The 23,661-nt window shown below is 30.5% G+C and overlaps 1 pseudogene; it reads right to left on the bottom strand.

Annotated features, from left to right (window-relative positions):
* Nucleotides 1-13,435: 13,435 nt before the first annotated feature.
* LOC122271432 (SCAN domain-containing protein 3-like) overlaps nt 13,436-23,661 on the bottom strand; it is an 87,991-nt pseudogene continuing 77,765 nt past the window's right edge.

The following is a 23,661-nucleotide window of genomic DNA, read 5'->3' as shown; positions in this document are numbered from 1 at the left end:
GGAATACTTCATTTCAAGTTAACACCAAATTAAGCATTCATATAAATTTTAAATGGAGAAGCTTAATATAAACATCAATAATGGAGAATGCTTCCACCAAGCTCACACGCATTCACATCATTCGCGAATTATTTTCGCTTCCTTAAACACCAATTTGGATATTGTTAGCATATTTCTTACAATCGAGTTTAAAATAACATGAACTTTTTATCTTGCATGCTGGTATGTTTGCATTAAGTTCGCCGTTGCGAAATGTATGCATGCAAACTATTTAGAAATGCTTGTTTTAAACCTTTGTTGAATATTTACAAAGGTTTTAGCTGGTATCGAGTGAACGAGATGTTTCACAGAAATACTCAACTTTAAAGTATTCATGCTCAAATATGAAATAAAATTTATTGCATATTTTGTATAACTTGCATATGACAAGCAAAGACACTGTTCTATTTTTTCTATTTTCAATGAAATTATCCATCGTGTAAAAGTGACCTAAAGTATAGGTGTTAATTCTATTGTTAATGAAAGTGTCCATTAAAAAAAAATTACTAAAAGTATTGAAGGAAATAGAATTTTTTACAAAGTAGCAGAGTAAATGCTACAAAAATCTTCACTAGATCTCGAAACAACAGTAAAGACACTTTTCAGCGAAAGCAGAAAATTAACGAAAAAAGTAATATCACCCGATATTTGGTTAATAGTATTTAATAATGTGTCTGCCACCTATAGGTGCGAAATAAAAAAGAATGTAAAAACTGAGAAATACTTGATTAGAAACGGAATTCAAAAATTACGTTACTGCATCGTTCTGAATGTAATTTTGTTTTTTCCTTACAGAAGACTTAATTATATTTTTTACAGCCAACTTCATGCTAAAGCCACATAAACATTTATTATTTTGATTGCTGATAGGTAGCTTGTTAAAATGTTCGCTTGATTTTACGTAGTAGTTTCGATGTCACGGAAGAAGGACGTAAAAAGATTGCTATTCAGAAACTGAAGGAATATTTTGGCACTAATGAGAAAACTGACTCATTAGTGCAGAAATATCTTTCAGAAATATCTTTCTGAAAGTGAAAGATTACAGATCATCAGCCTTCATCATTATCTCAGCCGATTATGTACTGTACCAAGCACAGGGGTTCGTTTCGATTGTAGCTAAATGAAACAGACTGAAAAAGTTCAAAATTTCTTATTAGTAGAAGCTACTAGAAACTGTAGTTGCTTACAGCACTCGATTACAGTTCAAACAGAAGCATAATACAGGAAAATATAGGTTTCAAAGCTTCAGATAGCCCAATTAGCTAATTTAGAGATTCGCAGATCAGAATGCTATTGCTATCACAAGCAGGCAGACAACTACTTTACTCAACGAGGCACACTCCAATTTAAATAGGCTTGTCGACGAAACCCCGAAACTTTGACATGATTCTCGTATAAGTCCTATAGCTTTGAAACTTGAAGTTTCATAAACAATCATTTTATCCATAAAAAGATAGCCAAGATTATCGTCAAATCGGTAAATATGTTGCCAAACCAACTCATCCATAAGAAATACATTAAGCGTTACTAAAATTACGCTAGAATTATGCGATTTTCTAGCAAATTTTCTAATTAAAGGGCTTATTTAGGGTTCATCGGAGATATTTAGCTAGATAATAAAGGAATATTCACAAAATTATACACATATTTACAAATCCGTAACAGTACTCTACGCAAACGCTCTGAGGTAAATTGAAAAAAAAAAAAAAAGAAAAAGAAAAAGAAAAAAAACTACATTCTGCGCATGCGTAGAGGGTAGGAATAGCTTTCACTGTGAAAGGGGCACTACTGACAGCGTTTTTAAAGAAACAAGCGGGAAGATTATTAGAGAAATTTTTTTGATTCAAGTGACATTATTGCGTTTTTAATGTGTTACCAATCTTCTCATCTAAAGGAAATGGTAAAGTTTAGAAGCAGGTATAGAAAGTTTGTCATTATAATAAATATTATGGTAAAAGAGTAACTAAGGTTTGTAAACGAACAAAACTGATGATGTTAAAAGTGAAGGATTAGTATTTTATGTTAACAGAAAGATGCATATTGGGAATGTCTTGAAAATTCAAATGCAAGAGAGAAATGTTATTTCAAATTACGATGGCTTAAATATTGATTGGAAAAAGACAAAACGCAAAAAAGGCAGTTGTTCATAGAATACCTGGTAAAACGCTAAGTGGCACAATTTGGCGTCTAAAGAGACTTAAAAAATGCTGGCATTATCTTATTTTTGGCATTTATTTAAACTTTCATGAAATCAGAAAAACAATATGGTGGCTATGATCGAATGAGTGGCTCGACAGAAACCGGAAGGAAGTCATATTCAAATATAGTAAAAAAATATCCTATCAATATGTATTTAAAGTGAAAGTTGCTTCTTTTAGTGAGAATATCACGGAAGTTGAGGAATGTTCTCCAGTAGAATGTTCTTTGGAATAAACCGTTCAATGACTTTTGTAGTGTAATATTATTCCGAATTTGGAGCTGAACAACCCTAAAAATCGTGTGTAGGAATACTTCATTTCAAGTTAACACCAAATTAAGCATTCATATAAATTTTAAATGGAGAAGCTTAATATAAACATCAATAATGGAGAATGCTTCCACCAAGCTCACACGCATTCACATCATTCGCGAATTATTTTCGCTTCCTTAAACACCAATTTGGATATTGTTAGCATATTTCTTACAATCGAGTTTAAAATAACATGAACTTTTTATCTTGCATGCTGGTATGTTTGCATTAAGTTCGCCGTTGCGAAATGTATGCATGCAAACTATTTAGAAATGCTTGTTTTAAACCTTTGTTGAATATTTACAAAGGTTTTAGCTGGTATCGAGTGAACGAGATGTTTCACAGAAATACTCAACTTTAAAGTATTCATGCTCAAATATGAAATAAAATTTATTGCATATTTTGTATAACTTGCATATGACAAGCAAAGACACTGTTCTATTTTTTCTATTTTCAATGAAATTATCCATCGTGTAAAAGTGACCTAAAGTATAGGTGTTAATTCTATTGTTAATGAAAGTGTCCATTAAAAAAAAATTACTAAAAGTATTGAAGGAAATAGAATTTTTTACAAAGTAGCAGAGTAAATGCTACAAAAATCTTCACTAGATCTCGAAACAACAGTAAAGACACTTTTCAGCGAAAGCAGAAAATTAACGAAAAAAGTAATATCACCCGATATTTGGTTAATAGTATTTAATAATGTGTCTGCCACCTATAGGTGCGAAATAAAAAAGAATGTAAAAACTGAGAAATACTTGATTAGAAACGGAATTCAAAAATTACGTTACTGCATCGTTCTGAATGTAATTTTGTTTTTTCCTTACAGAAGACTTAATTATATTTTTTACAGCCAACTTCATGCTAAAGCCACATAAACATTTATTATTTTGATTGCTGATAGGTAGCTTGTTAAAATGTTCGCTTGATTTTACGTAGTAGTTTCTGATTTGTGTCCTTTAAAATATGGAAAGTGAAAATTAGAATGTTCAGCAGATTTTACTTTTTTACTACAGAAAAAGTAAAAATGTTGCTCAAGCAAGAAAAAAAACTATTTGATATGTATGGAGAATATATGTTGGCAATACATCAGTGTTAAAACAGGTTTGCAAAATTTCAATTAAGATGCACCATGATGCACCACGCCAGTTTAAGCTGATAAGGACCCAATAAAGGCATTAATTGATGTGAACTGGCAAATAACATCTCGTGAAATGGCCGAGACTTTAAATTTATTGAATTGGACCGTTTATGATCATTTGAAAGACCTAAAGTTTAATCTTTAAACTCGACGTATGGATTCCTCATGTTCTAATGCAGGGGTGGTGAACCTTTATACACCAGCGTGCCATTTTTTCTAAAAAATTGTTTCATGAGGTCATAGACGTGCCTTCAAATAATTTTGACTTCGTGATTACTGGGAAAATAATAATGCTAAACACTATCAACTCAAAACTCTTCATTTACATTGAAAAAAAAAACATTTTGCTATGTCTTAAAACAACTTAAAGTAACATCAGTGCGACTTCTGTTATTGCAGATTTAATGACAGATAACTTATATTAGGTTGTAAGATGTTAGTCTAAGCAGGACTGTTAATTTTTTTTTGATAGTTGTTTATTGTTAGCTTGTTTTTTATGGTTATTAATTGTTTTTTTAGCATTAATTGTTAATTTTTTCATTAATAATTGTTTATTATTTTGTTTGTTTTTGTGAATTTTAATTTAATTGTAACATATGCTTTATAGTGTAATAACATTTGTGTAATAGCAATTAATTGTGTAATAACAATTGTGATCGGTGGCGTGACCAAAATATTGTGTCTCGTGCCATATATGGCACGCGTGCCATTGGTTCGCCATCCCTGTTCTAATGGCAAGAAATGAGTGGCATCACGTTGACGTCTGAGTTTTGCTTCTCAAACCTCAAGAAAATTATCTATCTTTGAAACGCAATAACTTAGGATGAGAAATGAATTTTCTACAACATTATTGCAGTCTGTACAAAATTTGTTTTTGACAGAAAAAAATTTGCATTAAATGAATAGGTCTAAAATCACCTGGATCAGTTTTTTGCAAGCAAAGAACAAAACTTTTATGTCCATGGAATCATGCTTGTGCCAGAAAGATGGCAAAAGGTATAGAATCAGAACGAAAAATATATGATTTAATAAAATATTTATTCACTGTATGAAAATCACCTTTGATATACTTAAAGAAATTGAAATTACTTTTCGAACAACCAAATGGAAGAAAAGAAAGGTGATACTTTACATAAACGACTTGAGGAAAATGATAGTACTCAAAATGAAGCAATTGATGCGAATGATTTCTCTGTAATTAAAAGACTGGATGATGAAATCGATAGTTCTTAACGAGGAATCTGAAGATGCTTCTAGACAAGACGACGTAAGCCTAAGCTGCGCCTTTGAAAAGGAAGTTAAAAATGGGCATAGGTTGTTCCAAAGTCCATAGTATTATCTTGAAGTTAAAAAATAGTTTATAAAGGGGAAGGTCAAAGCTACTGGATATTGCAATGGTAAAATAATTCGCTAAGCTGATAGTTATAAGCCCTAAGAGGGTAAGAAGATTTAAGATAAGGAGTTTAAATGGATGGCATGTTGAAAGTCTTACCTAATGCAATGATGAACTAAAAAGAAGATTTAAGCCCTAAAAGAGGAAAAAAGTAAAAGGAAATTTAGTTTGCTTAAATGACCGAAAGAGAAAAATCAACACAACAAAAATTTCAATAAGAAATCATGTGTGAAAAAATTTAAATTAAGAAAAAAAATTCTAAATTTATCATTCTGAAAAAAGAAGTTCTAACTATTCCTATCACCAAAGATTTTTTGGCCCTTCCAGTGATTTACATTTTTTAATGTAAATAAGTAATTAAAAAAATCTATAAAGGAAATTTGCACATTTTCAGTCGTTTTCATAAGCCGATTAACAATAGAAATAAAAATGATTAAATTCCTCCCCACTTTGTGAGGTGTTACATTAAAACATAAATTTAGTAAACTTTAAATATTTTACTGTAAGTATATTTAAAGATTTTGAATTCAAACGTAAAATTTTGCACCACAATATGAATTTTCAGTTAAGAAGCGAACGAAAATAACTGTAGATTAGTCTAAGAAATTAAAAAAAAAACATCTATTTAATTTGATTTTTTGAAAAAAGTATAAATATCTATCTCAAATATATATCTAATTTTTGAAAATTTATAACATTTGAAAACTTTAATAGCTAACGAAAAAAGAAAACTATAATTAAAGTTACATGTCACACATTTTGGTTTCGAATAAGTCTAGATTTTAAGGAATATTATTCGAAATTTACGCTGTTCTGCTTTTCCTTGATATACATTCAATACATTATGTCTTCGAAAAAACTTATTTTGTTGGGGTAGTGACATGTTTACGTTGTTCTTTTTTTTCTTATTTGACATTTACTATTTTATGATTTATAAAGAAACCTATTTAGAGGGGGCTAGTATTTTGATTTTCTAGCCGTCGTTAAACAGCGAACCCAATTGTTTGTATTTATAACTACTAATGTTCAACTCTGCAGCCTTGTAATTTTGTATCCAACCTAGAAGACAAGGAAACTCCTGGATCAAGTATTGGGAGAAATTTGCCTTCGTGGAGGGCACTTTGATGGAACTGATTCGCATTTGCGCTACATGGAGAGGAATCCTACGGTTACCTGACGGCAAAGGGACTCTAACCCATGATCCGTTTACCACTTAGGATATTTTTACGCCAGCACTGTGGTTGATGCAAGTCGGATGCAGAATTCGTATCGACCAACCGTCGTTGGGATTCGAACCCGGTTCACCTCATGGAGATTTTCGCTGCTTTTGAATAAACTTATGTTTGACGGGCTTATGCTGTCCTACTTTCCTTAAAACTTCATTAATTACATTATGGTTTAGAACAAACTTATTTTTAATTAATTTATTTGTGAGAGGTAGTATAAAGATTTACGCTGCTTTATTTTCCCTTACATAGAATTTAAATGAAACGTATCAGTTAAATGAGTCATCATCAAAAATTATAAACTATATATTAAACTTTTAGTTAAATTAATTATTTAGATAACATATATTTTTGAATGTTATTCATTTATTAAACCTAATGTATATTAACCTTGCATAAGTAGTACATCAAAGGTTCTGTTTTTAAGTTTCAATGAATGTCTTAAAGGATTTATATTCAGTGAATTTTACTCTAATTTCCAGCTTACAAAGGATACAAGTACGTCTGCAAACATTGCATAAGAATTTTCGTAATTCCTGGCAGTATTTTCCACTCCAAGTGCTCCCTTAGTTCAATTAGTTCGCTGAAGGTGAAACTCTCTCTAAACAAAAGCTAATTGTGCAAATTTGTGGAATGCAAACATCATGTGTTCTGTTCGGAAATTCGCCAGATTTCACTCTTCAGCCTTGCTAAAAGATCAAAAGAGATTGAACTGAATTGCCAGAATTTTACATTTCTCATCATAACAAAAATGAAAGTTTGTTGAAGCGCGGCATTAGTCAAATTGCATATTCTAAAATGATAATGTCTTTCAGTACTTCGGTTTAATAGATAATAGATTATTTTAAATCTGTAAAATTTCGAAGCGAGTTACTTAATGAATGTATTAAGATTTTTAGTTAAACTTTTAGCTAATAAAGAATAAGTGAGTTTTCAAATATATGAAATAAAAATGATCAAAATGATTTGAAATAAAAAAAAACACAATATAAAAACGGCCAAGTTGCTATCGTTTTTGATTGTTATTGTTGTCATATGCCATTAAGGCAAAGGGGAAGCGCTTCTTCTTGTTTTCCATTGGAGCCATCTATGGCAAAGAATACGACTTCTGCCACACATATATCCGTTACAGCCAGTGTATAAGGTGAACCCATTCATACATCCATTCATTTATCCACATATCGTAATTTTGACCTGAAATAAAGAACGATAAATCTCCAAATTAGTGCCCCCAAAGTTATGATTTTTTAATGGAAGCATGGAGGACTTTGTGATACGACATATTTAACGTGCACCAGGCAGAATTTATTACACGGGGAGTCTTCGGAAGGCAGGGAACAAGCTCATGACCTTTTGGACTCTGGTCCAACGTCCTACCAACCAGGCTATCCCTGCCGATTTTGGTGATGAGGTAAACTAACAGTTTCTGAATTGCATGTCTACTGTATAAAAAAACCCATATCAAATTAATGTATAAAGTACAGGCACTTTGGGCGAATCATCCGTAAAATTATTTTTACCGTAAAATATTATATCGCAATTTTTACAGTAATATTTATTTAATCAGGGTGACCAAGTGATTTTATGGTAATTATAACTGCAAAAATTACGATGTATCTGATTTTTTTTATTACGAAACTTGCTCTGGTAAAAATTGATTTTACGGTAAAAAGTAATTTTTTATTTTGTTTTTTCACTGTTATAGTCAATTTATGACTTCACTGCAAAAACAGTTTGTTTAAAAAACCAGCACATCTATATATATATTTCTCTTACACGGCACCAAAAAAAAAAGCCTCATTACAACTCCCCGAATGGTGACGTTAGAAAATCGACCAATGATTGTTGCTAAAAATGTCACATGGCAAATCTAGATGTGGTGGCTCAACTTATAGCGCTTTTAAAAACGGAAACAATAACCAGAGTGAGCATTATCAGGTTGTTCAATTCAGATTCATGCCCTAAAAGCATGATAATATTTAATTTAAACTCAATTAGGAATTAATTAATTAATTGAAGTGAGAATGCTTTAAAAGGCCGCTGTTGAATTGATATTTTTCTACTGGGAGCTACCTAAACGTCTAAAAAACGCCTAAGTGTTTGTATTGAATGCATTGAATTTTTTTATATTTCGCGTTTATTTATGCATTGAATTTTCACGCTTTAAAATGCGGAATATTAGTGAAGCTGCTAGGGCTTTTAAACGTAATGAAAGAAAGCGTGTTCGAAGAGCCCAAGAAAGTGTTGAGGAATGTTATGGAAGACGTAGATTGCAGAGATCAAGTGCAATAATAACTGTTCAAGATGTAACAGCAGATGTCGAAGAGTATAATATTGGCTCAATGACGGAACTGTTTTTTGGAAAAAATTTAATTGAAACTTCTATTGGCAGTAGGCAATGGGAACTGCCAAAATCAAAACTCCCCGATTAGAAATGCAGCATGGCGACCTCCACATGGTATTTCTCGGGTAATGCTAACAGCCATGCATTTTAATTTATTGTACGTAAAACATCCTTATTTTGTTCTAAAATGTTATGTACTTTATCACAAATGTTAATTAATGTAGAAATTGATTTCAATAATGCTGATCACCAAAAAATATTTCATTTGGCGATAAAACAAATTTTTGTATTCTTGAAAATGAAAGACTTTTTGAGGGTTATTATCTCACAAGAAAAAGTTAGGGTTTAAAGTTTATATATTTTTAAATAATAAAATTTTTTTCAAAAACTTTCAGAATTTCTAGCATTAACTAATTTATTATACACATTTAGTTGAATTTAGGTGAGTAACTGCAATATTTGATAATTTATTTTGCTAATATATTTATCATTTAGCTAATGTTTTGATTTTTTCGCCATGCACAATCTAAATAGCTAATATACTTTTTTAAAAGCCAATAAGAACATTGATAGAATTCTTCTTCATAAGTACAATACTATGTCTTTGATGATAAAATACTATGTCTTTGATGATAACATACTATGTCTTTGTGCTAGAACATTGTGTTCATTGGCGAGCGAGCGCAGCGAGCCATGGTTCACGGCGTGAGCCACATAGGATTGCGTAGCAATTCTCGGGGGTTGGCGAGCGTCAGCGAGCAGGGGGCGGAGCCTCCTAGTTTTTACTAATATATAAGTGCTTATGCTTTCAAGCAATTATAATTTTATCAATTTTATATGATATTTTGCACGATTGCTATATTTCTGAACTAAAAAATGTATTTCACGTACTTCAGCACTAAAAATGGTGACAAGTACACTGCAAAATGCTTTATGTGACAATCATCACAAACATCTAGTTAAATTAATTTATAAGCAAAATGTAGGATTTTGAAGTGTTAAAAACTTAATACTTGAGAAAAACAATATTTTTTATAAATTCTATCTTTAAAATATCATTTCTAGTTTTAAAAATACAGTCTATTTCATTTAAATTTTCTCAGTCTAGTTCTAAAAAGGAGTTAGAAAGAAGTTCATCAAAATTAGTAATTAAATTATTCGCATTCCGTATCATAGTGATGAAACAATACAATTTTAACTGCAGTTTTCTTTAAAATGCTTGATACCAAAAATACTTCTAAAATCCTATGGGTAAAAATAATGCTTAAGAAAATATATAGTATTGTCGTGAAAAATATTTTTTGGCGGACAATGCATCACTTTCTTTTTCTGCTGGAATATTTCATCCCTACCATATCTAAGTCCATCTTTTTAGAACAAGGTCCCATAAGAATTCAAAAACTTTACAGGAAATAGGCCGAAAAGGGACTACTATTCAAAATGTAGATGCCCACTCCAAAGGAATTTTTTTTTCACATCATCTATTTTTTTTTTTTTTTTTTTTTTTTTTTTTTGTGCTAGACGGTTTCATTGAAGAATATTTGTCTGAAATCGTCAGCTGTGCACGTCACCAAGCTTTTTTTTTCCACGTCTACGATGTAAAATTTTTATTTCCACTATATATTCTCGAAAGAATTGCACTTAAGGAATAATAAAGAATAGTTATATTCCACTATAAGCTGATTTGGAAAGATATATCAATGCAGAATAGCTTTATTTTAAAAATCTAGTAAAGTAACATTTTAAATATTGAGGAATATTTGAAATTTTTTTCCCCGGAAACAATTTAAACATGGCGATACTTTTTTATTTATATGTACTACTTGCTGCTGCTCCTGCAGAAGTACCTTGATTTTAATTTTAACTATTACCAAGAGATCACCGAGATATTGTCAAAGTTCTTTAGGTAATGAATTTAAGTAGTAGTTTAAAATCTGTTCTACAGCAATTAAATCACACAAGCCACCATAAGCAAAGGGTGCATCAAAAGTTTCACAATATTTAAATTATTAACTATTATTTAGTATTGATTTACAAAAAGGAAAACAATTCGACATCTGGTAGTGTAGGGTTAGTTAAAATGCAGCATTACAGTTAAGGCCAACGTGTTTTCACTGTTGAAAGCCTATGAAAAAACATAATTATACACCTGTAAAACCAGAAGTTCAAGTTTTTCAGAATACTTAAAGCGATAGACAAGTGACAATTTAAGGTACACCTAATATGTTTAATTTTGTATTTAAATTGTATGTAGTGATGGGCAAAATTATTCTAAATTAAATTTATTAAATCAATAATGAATTGTTTGAACAAAAAATTTATTTCCTCTCTAAGCATTTATATAGTTTTCATTTCATCTGAATCCTTCGACCTTGAAAAGAAAATTGAAAAATTTAATAAATATAAAAATTAAATCTACAAATTAATAAAAATAAAGCAGAAAACTTGACAATAAAGGCAAAATCCAATCCTTATCCTTCATTTAAAACGGGATAGTCCTGCTAACATTACAGAAACTTGGGCACTGGATGGAAAAAGCAAGAAAGTATGGTCGAGACTTACTTTGCAAAGGTGTAGTTCGTCCACCAGGAGTTGGCACTTGGTTCGCAAACTTTATGTGCATTTTTTTAACATTAAATAAATTCATAAATTTGATGATAATTCATAATTTGATGATAATTTGATAATTCATAAATTTGATGATTTCATAACTTTGATGATAATTCATAATTTGATGATAATTTGATAATTCATAAATTTGATGATTTCATAAATTTGATGATATTTCTTAGCCATTTTTATGATATTTCTCTCTTTTGAGTGAATAGTTTGCCCTTTTTGAGACATTTTGGTGCAAAAACAGCTGTTTTTAAATTTAAAATATATTTAATTTGCACGTATAACTAAATGTACAATAGCAGGTGATATAGCGAAGTGAGTGAGTAAAAAAGAATTCATTGTTTATGTTTGGCTCGCATAAAGGATTGTCTCAATTTCAAAAGCGGAGATTCTCTTCTTTTTTTAAATTTTTTTATCGTGTCCATGGACAATTAAATGGCCTCGTGTGCCTTCAAAACTGCATCCGCTAGCTCTAATACATCATTACTATAGAGCAGTGATTATCAAACTTATTTCTTTTACCACCCTCTTCGAAAATCAATTATTTTTCAGCGCCCCCCCCATTTTTTATACACCCCTAAAACTTAAAAACCACAATTTCATTACTTTAATTAATTTAGTTATACAGTAGAGAACCGATTACCCGGAACGATCGGGACCATCGCGATTCCGGATAACTGATTTTTTCGGTTTTCTGAATCGCTACAAAATGCCGTTTTTTTAATGTTTATAAAATGAAACTAAAAAATTATTTTGAAATAGTTTTAGAAATAATAAAAAATGATGAATAATAATACACTTAAGTTTAAATAAGGAAAGAAATTATGAAATAAAAATTATATACAGGCTTATATATGTTATTAATGTTATTATTAACATTAATAACATATAGTATAAGCTATTTGTGCTTATGTGAGATTCGTCTACAAACGGCTTTTGATCCGTCCTCTAAATCAGTTCCATCGTCAACTCGATACGCCGTACGCTCCAAATAACAAAATGGGCTCAAAATCTTGCAGGAAATTTTTTTTTTAAATGGAGGAAAATTAATTTCCGGTTCCGAATTTCATTCCGGTTATATGGTTTTCTGATTTCCGGATAAGAGGTTCTGCACTGTATTAGTCAGTTCTGATGTTTAAACTTACATTCTAAGCTAGAAATTTTTACCAGTGAGAGCAAATAAAACCCAACTTTATAATATTAATAATATATTTTAATCAAATTAAAAGAAACAATATAAATATGTAATCAGTTTTCGTTTTTATACTAATCTAATGAGATGGATGAATTTGATGATATTTAATAAGTTTGCTGATATCAGGTTCGATTTTACTCAAAAACAGTCGTAAGTCGCCGCGTTTGGTAACTTGCAAATGATTTCTCTTTTTAGTAAGCAGCGTTGTCACAGCGCTAAATCCACGTTCACACAAATATGACGATGGGAATGCTATCAAAAATCTTTCAACGATAGACCACAATCCAGGGTACAACTGCAGAATTGACTTTTGTAGCCAAAATTGTTGGTAGCCATTTTTGTCTTTGATTTTTATTTCCTCGTTCGTTGTCAGTTCTATAAGTTCTTCTTCCAACTGGGGTGATATTGCTATGTTGACATTTGAAAAAGGATCTAACACCCAGTCTGGTATTTCCAATTTCAAAATGTCCGGTAATCTTTCAATGAAATCACTGTGAAGATTTTCCAAATGTTTTGCAGTAGACGGGCAAGTCGTCGTTGTTGCAGGATACTGATAAATTGGGAAAATTATGGAACTCCCGTCTGCCGATATTCTTTTTGTGTAAGAGCAGCTTGGCTACGAAATATTTTTTGTTTTTATTAAGTTCAAGTCATCGCCTTGAAGTTGGAGATTCATATCATTAAGCAATGTATAAAGGTCTGGCAGGTACGCGATATCATTCTTTGGTGTGATGAGGTTTTCGCACAATTCTGTGTCTTTGTTTTCCAAGAACTCTATGACAGAGTCAAACCGATTGTAAAAACGAGTCAGATAATTTCCTTTTGATAGCCAGCGCACTTCTGTGTGAAAGATCTATCTGTTGAAATCTTCATCATTATCAACGCAAAGCTGATTAAATAATCTGTCATTTAAAGAGTTGTTTCGGATTTTATTGACTGCTCTGATGACATGTTGCAATGATTGAAATAGTCATTCACTTAAATTTCTAGCAACTAAATGCTGTCTATGTATAACGCAATGTACAGCAAGCACATCAGGAATTTTCCTTTTTAAGTACGATATGAAGCCTTTTTGACACCCCATCATAGCTGGAGCACCATCTGTAGCAGCTGATATAATATTCTTCAACGGAATTCCTTTTTCATCACAAAACTTTTCCAGTGTTTTAAATACGGTTTCTCCTTTCGTGTCTGTCTCTAAATTTCTAGCAAATAAAAGTTCTTGACATATTTTTTCATCTTTAATAAATCTCACGTAAGACAACAACAATGCTTCATTAGTTGGTAAAGTGGACTCATCCAACTGAATTGAAAATTTACTAGTCTTCAGATAGATGATTGCACAATGACTTTTCAATGTTTTTAGCCATTTCATCAATTCGTCTTTGGACAGAACTATTGCTCAAATGAATTTTTCGAATTATATCTGCCGCTGGTTTATGGAGCATAGTAGTTATAACTTATCTTATCGCCGGCAAAATTAACTTTTCTCCGATAGTGTGTGGTTTACCTGTTTGAGCAATTAACAGAAAGATATTGTATGAAGCTCGAAGTCCGTCATCGTCTTGCTTAACAGCCATCGAAAGAAGCTTCGATACACTTGGCTGAGCATTATGCTTCTTTTCCAGATCTTGAAAATAGGCTAAATGTTTGTCCTTCTCATCCGAATGCATTTTATTCAAATGATCTTGAAGTCTTGAAGGCTTCATCGCTTCGTTCTGGTGCAATGTAATTAAGGTAAAATTGCTCTAATTTTTTAACTATCATCGATCATGTTCCTTTATCTATCCGCAGAAACTTGTTACAACTTGATTGCGTACGGTGTGCAGGCTATCCTACGAAATCTATGTTAAGTATTTTAAGTTTTTATAACATCATACAGGGTAGAAATATAAACTAATTATTCGTTATTGTGTAGTAGGTGGGTTTTAATTTTAGTGAAATTTAAAATACTAAATAAAGTAAATGAAATTACAAATTATACATCACCCCCCTAACCCACATCAACGCCCCCCATTTTTTCTGGGCCCCTTAACGCCCCCCTCTAGGTTTCAAACGCGCCCAAGGGGGCGTTATAGCCCACTTTGAGAAAGACTGCTATAGAGGATCTCACGAAGTTCTGAGGCCATTGGCACCATACCCAGTTGTAAAACATATGTTCTAAGGGCTGGGCACTCGAGAATGTGATCCGGGATAAGTTGGATATATGTGCCGTTCTTGTAGGGAATACATGTTCTTATTTTGTCGGGAAGAATTTTCATCACTTTAAAGTGGTTTGTTCTTAGTCTTGTAATTGTTGATGTTAAGGTTCTGGAACAATCAAAGTCAGTAATGAGGGGTTTCCTGAAGGAATGGGGCAGAAGTCTGCGTCCTGCAACTGCAGATGGAAAAGGTGGGTTGCCAGAGCCTCGAAAGGTTTGACTTCTACCTTTTGGTCCACGGAAGGTATTTTAGATTCTCTTATTCCATTTTGAAATAAACTCTGCATCCGAGAAGGTGGAACGAACCAAGTGCCAACTTCTGTTGACTGAACTTTTTTTATACACGCACCAAGATCTGTGTAAAGCAAAACTGGATGGGAAAAGGCAACATGACTGACTCATGACCAGGGAGCCTGGAAGAAAGAGACTTGAGGCCTTATGTGTCAGCTGGCGTGAATAAGATAGGTAAGTAAATATTCAAATAAAAAAGCTCCAACAAGCCAAAACGAATTGGTAGGTATTCAATTACTGTTGAGACATTTGGTCGTATTTTTTTGTGTTTCAGTGATCAGAATTGGCCTTTAGATTGTGTCATTTAACGCTATTGGATTTCTTTCCATGGGGTTGTTTTAAGTCAAAGCTCTATGTCAACAAGACCATAACAACCTGTGCATTGAAGGAGAGGATTCAACGCTGCATCAATAAAGTTTATCCCTATCTATGCAAAATGGTCATGGAAAATTATATCAAAAGAATGCGTATGTCGGGTTTTTTTCATTAAGAAAGGAAAATTAATAGCACCTTTCTTTTCTTTTGGTTATTATTAATTACATACTTCATTGATTTACAAGAATTCATTAGTTACGATATTACTGCACGATACGATATTCGATTAGCGATTACATTTCAAATTCATATTCTACGAATTAGGCTACCTTGAAATAGAATGAAAGCAACAGTTGCTAACATGCAGAAATGCCATGGTTCAAAAGCCAATCCAGATTGATACCCAAGATGACGTCGCTTGCCGGTATCCAATTATTTAACACTACTTAAATTATTACTTATGACAACTTAACAACACGACCAAATCGACCGTTTTTCAAATAAGCTTTTAACCCATATTTAACCTCCTTAGGGGTAAAATATCAAAGAATCATTCCTTAGTGGGTGCCTAGGTCATAAAAGGCATCACTCTCCAAATTTCATGTTTTTAGCTGCAGTAGATGAATCAATGTGCGATGATGAATCGGTCAGTCAAGATAAGTCTTTATACATGCGTAGATAATTTTTTATGTTAAGAATATAAAATTAGATACTCATTCAGATATTTGGCTAGCAAAAATAATTTTTTTCCAAGAAATTCATTGAAAGAAATTAATAGGAACATTAAAGCAATCAATGAAATGATGAATAAATCATCACTACTTAAATGAATTACTTTATATATTTTTTATAAATTTAATTAAATTAAAATTTTAAGTAAGGCCAAATAAATTAAACAGCATGATCCCAAACTCCATCTGAGCAATTCCTTTTTATGCCTTATTATGTTTACTAAATTTTGAATGAATCTTCTTTTTTAAAGAAAAATTTATTACGATCAAATTATTAAAATTTATCTGCAGTGTTTTTGTAAAATGGACTGACTTAAATATCACTTTTATCGGTTTGAATGGACCCATATGATTGAGGCGTTGCTTGGAATATTTGAGAATTTTGAAAAATTACAAAAAGACGTTTTTATAATGTCAAGTTACAAATCCCATTATGATTTTTGATTAAAAATTATCAGAATATTTCATTTAAAACAAACTTTATATTAGTAAAATTCTAATTCCCATTTCATATAAAATGCAGAATTGTTTTAATCAAATTCGGACAATTGTAAATTAAGTATTCTTTATAGGAAAAAAATATCTAATAAGTCTGGGTTTTATAAAATCTGCTTTTTTCATTCCTTTAAAACTATCATTTATTTTTGTCTAAAATAGTTAGAGTTTTTTATAAATAATAGATGAATTTACAGAATAATAGATGAATTTACAACAAATTCTTGAAAATTTATTAGGTAAATAATCTGGCTGCAATAATTTTGTTATAATTTTTTTTATTTATATAGTTAGCATTAAAAGTTGTAAAACTAATAAAATTCATTTTAATAAAAGAAGTTATGCATTCGAAATGCTTTATGCAACTAGTTTATGCCAAATCGCATGTATAAAAAAACCCAACGTAATAAATTATTCGAAATCTCTGTTTTCAAGTAAACATGAGATTTTGAATAAAATTAATATTTGATATGTATTGTATATATTTTGGAGATGAGAAGCTCATAAACTTAGCTTGAAACACTTAGTAAAACAAAGAAAAATAAAATTATTTAAACTAATCTCACATATTTTTAAAAATTGTTGTGAATAAAAACACATTCTTATTTAATTAAAAGCATAAGCATAAGAACAATATAATTCCTTTAAATCCAAAACCATTCCTTTTGAGAATAAGTGTGAAAATAATGTCTTTGGTGAAAAAAAAATTCTGCTTAATACTTCATTTGTTTTATTACTAATTCATTGCTTAAAGTTAAAAACAGAAAATATTTTTCCCCTTTCTATTTATCATCGTATCTAGTCCAAAAATCATTATTTCAGTAAGTCTAATTTTAATTTTAAGTTCCAATATTGTTTTTAACTTCTACGTTATTTTCTCAAGAAATTGTTCTTTACTTAGCAAACATAATTCATTCTTTTTCTTGGAGCAAGTTTTTGATCCCTAGGGAATTTAACAATATTAAAATTAAGTTAATGAAAACTGTGCCAGATTTAGATAAGTAAAAATAACATCGTTGGGAGCACATGTTTTAGTTTATGTTCCACATTATGTCTCATTCTTTACGTTTGTTCGTGAAGAAAATTTAATTATTTTTGTGACATAAATCTTCTAAGAAAATATTTTCTTCTGAGATTCAGCGATAATTCTCAAATTCAGTTTAGAAACAAGAAAATAAATATCATAGTGATATTTACTTGATCAAGCATGTTCGATTCTTATTTATTTTAAGAAATGTAATATTTCAAATTATACTTTAAAAATTCTGCTACGAAGATACCAACCTTTATTATTTCCATAAACTCATTTCGCATTTGGCAGGAACAAAATGAGTTTATAAGCAATGTTAAATGATTAGCAACATATTAAATATAATATGTCTTATATTACTTGAAGAACAAAGAGAAAAAAATTGTGGTAAAATTACCGTACCGTATGTTAAGGACATTTAATCATAATTCTGGTAAATAAAACCAAAATATACGATATTTAAACCATTCATTTGGTACTTCTTATGTTTATATGGTAATAGTTCGTCGGAAACTGTGGTTTTCAAAATTGTATTTCTTATTACTACAAATTTAGTAAAAAATAGAAAACTAAAAAGTAAATGTAATCGAATAAATCGTTTTTATCCCATGCTATATGGTGATAAAATTACCTAATTTTACAACATTATCCAAATTTTTTTCACCTATTAGAAAGCACTTTCACATTTTATTGCACCAACCTCATTACCAAATTGTTTCAGTAAAAATTTCCGTTATTTTTGGTGTTCCCATAGAGTCAGGAACACAGTAAATTTTATCATATTCTGGTAGTTTTGACCAAACTTTCTTTCTCAGTGATGCGTTAATCTAATTAATATTATTGACATTATTTTAGCATTATAATAAATATTACTACAAAAAATAATATGAAAAACGCCTTTCAAAAACAATGAATAATTTTTCTGAATATTTTTAGTTAGATTCCTAAACACATTTGGAGTTTTAGTCCCGAATCAAGACAAAGTGCATATCTAAACATAATGTTAATATATTTTTTGACGTATAAAAAAGTTATGTAATTAAAATGTTAATAGTTTTTCCATCTGAAAACTTGGAACTTTATTAATAAAAGAGCATTAGTTTTAAAATAAATTTCAAACTCACCAAATAAAAATTATTTTACCAAAAATATTTAATCCTAAACCACACATAAATGCATCAAAGAAAATTTGAGTTGGATAACGTGAAATAGGCCGAAATTTCAAATATTTGAGAAAAAAAAACCTTTACTATTATTTCGAGGCATTGCATAGTTGTATTCACAAATTACGTTTTTGTTGCTTATTTTTCCTACTTTTAAGAACTCAAAATGTTTTAAATCCAATTATTATGGCTGGAGTAATCAAAGCATTTGACTGAAATGATAAAACACCTAAAATTTCGAAAACAATTTTATACTACTTACACTTGTGTCCAAAAGTTAAGAGTTAAAGTATGCTTAACTTTCGGACACAAATGTAGTTACTGTAACTGTTGAGCAATTTCACTGTTTTACTTCCATAACATATGCAAATAAATCACCGTTATAGTCAAATCACATTTTGCAAACATGCATCAAATCATAAAATATCTTTGTATCAAATATGAATATATAGAAAAATATTACTCGATTAAAAACTTAAATCACTTCAAAAATAGAAGTGTTTTAAAATTTAGACTCAAGGAAAATGATGAATATGTCCGTTATCAAGAATACGAGAAACCATCAAATGCCGCACAATGTTGGAATCTTGACCATAAATTCAATTTCGGCTACGGAAAGTTATTTCCACCCCAGTCACATAAGCTCATTTTGATGCCCTGAAATATTGTTTTATTCAGACGAATGCTGATTCCTTTGTTAACGAAATTAGTTTCTTACGACTTCTCTATAGTGCTTGGAAATGCATTTTACCCTGATTTGTCCCTATCGGCCACTGTGGTGTTTCTTGTTCTGTTTTTCCACTTTTCTCTCTCGGCCACCTTGTTTTTTTTGTTTTATTTTTCAACTTTATTTTTCCCCTTTTCGTTGGCATTTTTAAATTTTTTTAAAATTCTAAATCATTTTTGTTTTCTTCGCATTTACATCTAGCTAGTCTTGAAAATGGTGCATATTTTAAAGTGCGTGAAACAGATCGATTGTCATTTCCAATTCACATATTTTGGAAGCGAATGAAGTTTTTAATCAAGTAATATCTTACCGCTGCAGTTACTTGAGATCTTTTATTTAATTCATAAAATTAGTATTCATTTTTATTACGATCTTGAAAGCTGAGTAGCATATGGTAATGTATGATAGCTCCGCACATCAAATGTTCAATAAGTCTAGGTTAGCTGAGTACAATACATTTGAGCTATTTTCTTCAAATCAAGCATTCTGCATGATATTATCAATACAAAAAAAAAAAAAAAAAACATGAAATCATAATGGTCTAATACAGTTTTCTATTGTTGTCGGTGCATTTTATTGGCCGGAAAATCACGTGGTAGGATACAGTTTCCCCCCATTCATTTTCAAATTGTTTAGGTTGTCATCAGCATAAAATTAACAAAAGTCGTAAAGGTATTGTTTTCCTTTAAATATTTTTGTATCCCTAATTTAAAGTTAATCGCGATCGCAACGAACTATAGGGGGCGTTGTTGTATGAGACTAATACCTGCGATTTCTATATGAACAGTCATTCAGTTACTCTAGAGACGTGGTTAATGTAGCACGCAGCATTGCAACGTTCCTTCTTTATTGTGGCTAATTAAATTTAAAAAAGAAAAATGCTTGATCTTCTTTCTTATGCAAACAAAAACAAAATGGTATCTCTTTTTATTAGAGAAGGAATATCCAAAACACATCGGAAAAATATTTGTACATTAACAGAAAAAAATATGTATATTCTTATAGGAGTTAAAACCTAATGCCCGAGAAATAGTATTACTAAATTTAATGATATAACATGAAAGGCCCATTTAAACTTTGCATTCTATAGTTTTAAGAATCATATTACTTCAAAAATTAAAATGAACAAAAAGTATACATAAGCCTCATAATTTTATGAAATTTAATTTTGTAAACAAAGTTTTTTTGACAACAATTTTTATCAAAAAATTTCAAGTTTCAATAAAAATCATTATTTAGAAAATAAGAAACGTAAAATAAAGAATGCTTACGAAACAAAAACAAAAAAACAATTCTTTTTTGTCGCCATTTTTAGTTCTACGAAAATTCGTCTTTGGGATTTGCCAAAAACAAAACAAGATGCAATTTTATTTTTTCAGAAGGGAAATATTTTACCGAAAAAACGAAAATGTACCAATTCCAGCAACATGAAACTTTATCTTGGTAAACGTACGTTTTGGAAATGTTATTTCATTTGGAATCTTATTTATCAGAGTTCATATGGCGATATGATTGTTTTGAATCTATGCTAAACTCTATATCGGCTCATTTTCCACCGAAATCCGATTGACTATTTTGATTTTAAATAAAGTGTTTTATTTTATGAATTGTCGCAAAAATTTTAAGTGTAGATTGGCGGCACTTAAAAACCGCCAAATCTGTAGCGGCGGCGGCGTTAATACGTAAGTACCGAATTTTTATTCCATACTTTTCTGAATCATATTACTTCAAACATTGGAATATACAAGAAGTATGCATAAACACATAATATTACCATTTAATTTTTCAAAAAAAGTATTTTGACAACAATTTTTATCAAAAAATTATAAACTAAAAAACGAAAATAAAGAATTCTTAGGATAAAAAAAAACGATTTTAAGAATTCTTTACATTGAAATAAAAACTTTCATATTGTTTCTTTTTTTATTATTCTTATAGTTTTTAATCAGACGTAAAAAACCATTCTGTAGAGAACCATCATCAAATGAAAAAAAAATATTTACAAGCAAATTTTTTATTGTAACCACTTACCTGATGTATAATTCCCGGAGAATTCCAAAATGATAAGTTCCTTGTTTGAAAACTTTATTCTCAAATAATAGATACATAGTTTATCCCTTCATTACTTTTAGATAACATACTACACAGCAAAATTTCATAATTGATATGAATTTGAATATGTAGCTAAAAACAGAATAGCTGAATTCTAGTTGAACTTATTCTTTCAAAACTAAAAAAAACTTGCCAAGAAAACGATTAAATTAATTAAGAATCAGCACAAATGGCACTATTTCAAGTAACTTGGATAATTTTTTATTGTTGTTTTCCGAATTATATGGATACGGAAATATATACTGTTCTATAACGAAGAAGAATATGCTATAACTATTACAATTCTGTATGTTCTGAATTCATATTTATTCACTGGAATGACGAAAGCAATGTTGACTTCACTTTAATTCGTAATGAATTGAAGACAGAAGAAATGCATTTTACCTTAATACACACATCTGTAACGGTATCCGAAATCGGAAGTCGTCAGTTGCAAGTTTGTTGATAATAGAAATTAAAAATTATTGAGGAATTTTTCTTCAAATGTTTGGCGTGTTCTGTTCCTGAAAGATTTACTAATATTCTGGAGATTTTTTTCAAGTTCTTCGGCCTTTTCCTTAGGGAAATTTTGTTTCTTATTTGCTGCTAAAAAATGGCGTCTGATTCTGTCAATGACTTTGATGGAACTAAATGAAAACGTGATAAATTAATGTCTGATATTTACAGGCTCTCGCTAGACGGCGTACTCGAGCGTTGCGATCGCGAATTCTCCAGTACTGCTATTATTAGCGAAAATTTTAAATTATGGTTGTGAACTCATCAAATTCGTTTGAACAATATAATGTTATAAGAATATAAATGTTATTTTAAAAAATGATAATTGTAAAAATCACTTCTGTTCAGCAAGAGATCTAAATGTTTATAATACTAATAGATAGTGTGGCGTAACTACCACTACGAATATTAAACATCAATTCACTGGTATATATATCACATGCTAACTTGATTCAATCACGAGGTACCTTTTGATAGATGAAGTTTGGCATCGTCGATAACTCCGCCCCCACAACAGTAATATTTGGACGTGGGAAGTAAACAGAATTCCTTTTAGTACATATATGTTAAGTGAATAATTTTAACTTTAGTAGAAAAACTTTTTTCTGCCAAGAAAAAACAATTATTGCGAAGCAATCGTCGGGATTGGTGAGCAGTTGCGAACAGGGGGCTTAGCCCCCTAGTTTTATATAAAAATTTGTTAAATTGGATGGAATTTATTGTATTAACAATTTTATAGAAATAATGCTAAACAACGAAAAACTTTAATCATCTTAACAAATCTATTAACCTAAACAATGAAATACAACACTAGTTTCGTTTCCGAACATTTAGAATTTCGTGTTCATTGTTAGCAAAAGCTGCTGCTGTCGAATTTTCTTTTCATTCATTCAAAAAGAATAGCAGGAGAGAGAGAACAGAAAACTGCGAAGCTTCTTTAATTAGTTTACACTTTATCTTGATTTGAAGAAGATACTAAGATTTCTTCTTTTTGCGAATACCTCTCTTCGGATAATTAGGAGGAATGGTCCCGCTAGAAAACCAACCAAGTAAATTGAATTTGCGGCACTCTAAGTGAGAACTCTTTTTATCTAAGATAAATATTTCAGCTCATTTCATTCACCCATCGCAACTCAAAGGTCACGACTTCTTTAATTTAGAAGGTGTGAATGCTAATTTTAGGTAATTTGAGTTTGTAAAGCTCCTTATTTGGAGAACTGTTTTTATTTGTGTCTGTAGTCAGTTTTAGAAACAAGAGAATGCTATTGTCAAGTTGAAAGGATGGTATACCATGGGAGAAAAGTTTGATCACAAATTATGCTTAACCTCAGTTGGTAATTAATTTAAAATTTAAATTATAGAACCACAGAGTCTTAAATGCTGATTTTTATTCAAGGCATCAAAATACATGAAAATTACGATATGCTTACACTATAAAGGATGTGGTTTAATATCTGTCCAAATATATTGTTGAACAACCCAAGAAATTATGTGAAATATCATTTCAGTCCGGGTTAACACCAAATAGAGTTTTCATATACGATTCGAAGTGTGTAATCAAATTTTAAATACTAAATAATGAATAATCTTGCACATATGCATGCATGCTTTTAGTTGTGTAATAAGAATGATTAT

This window comes from Parasteatoda tepidariorum, chromosome 3 (genome assembly GCF_982258835.1).
Source record: "Parasteatoda tepidariorum strain Cologne lab strain chromosome 3, Ptep-v5.0, whole genome shotgun sequence".
NCBI lineage: Eukaryota > Metazoa > Arthropoda > Arachnida > Araneae > Theridiidae > Parasteatoda > Parasteatoda tepidariorum.
The sequence above is the reverse complement of the archived record's forward strand: the minus strand, read 5'-3'. Positions and strand labels throughout refer to the sequence as shown.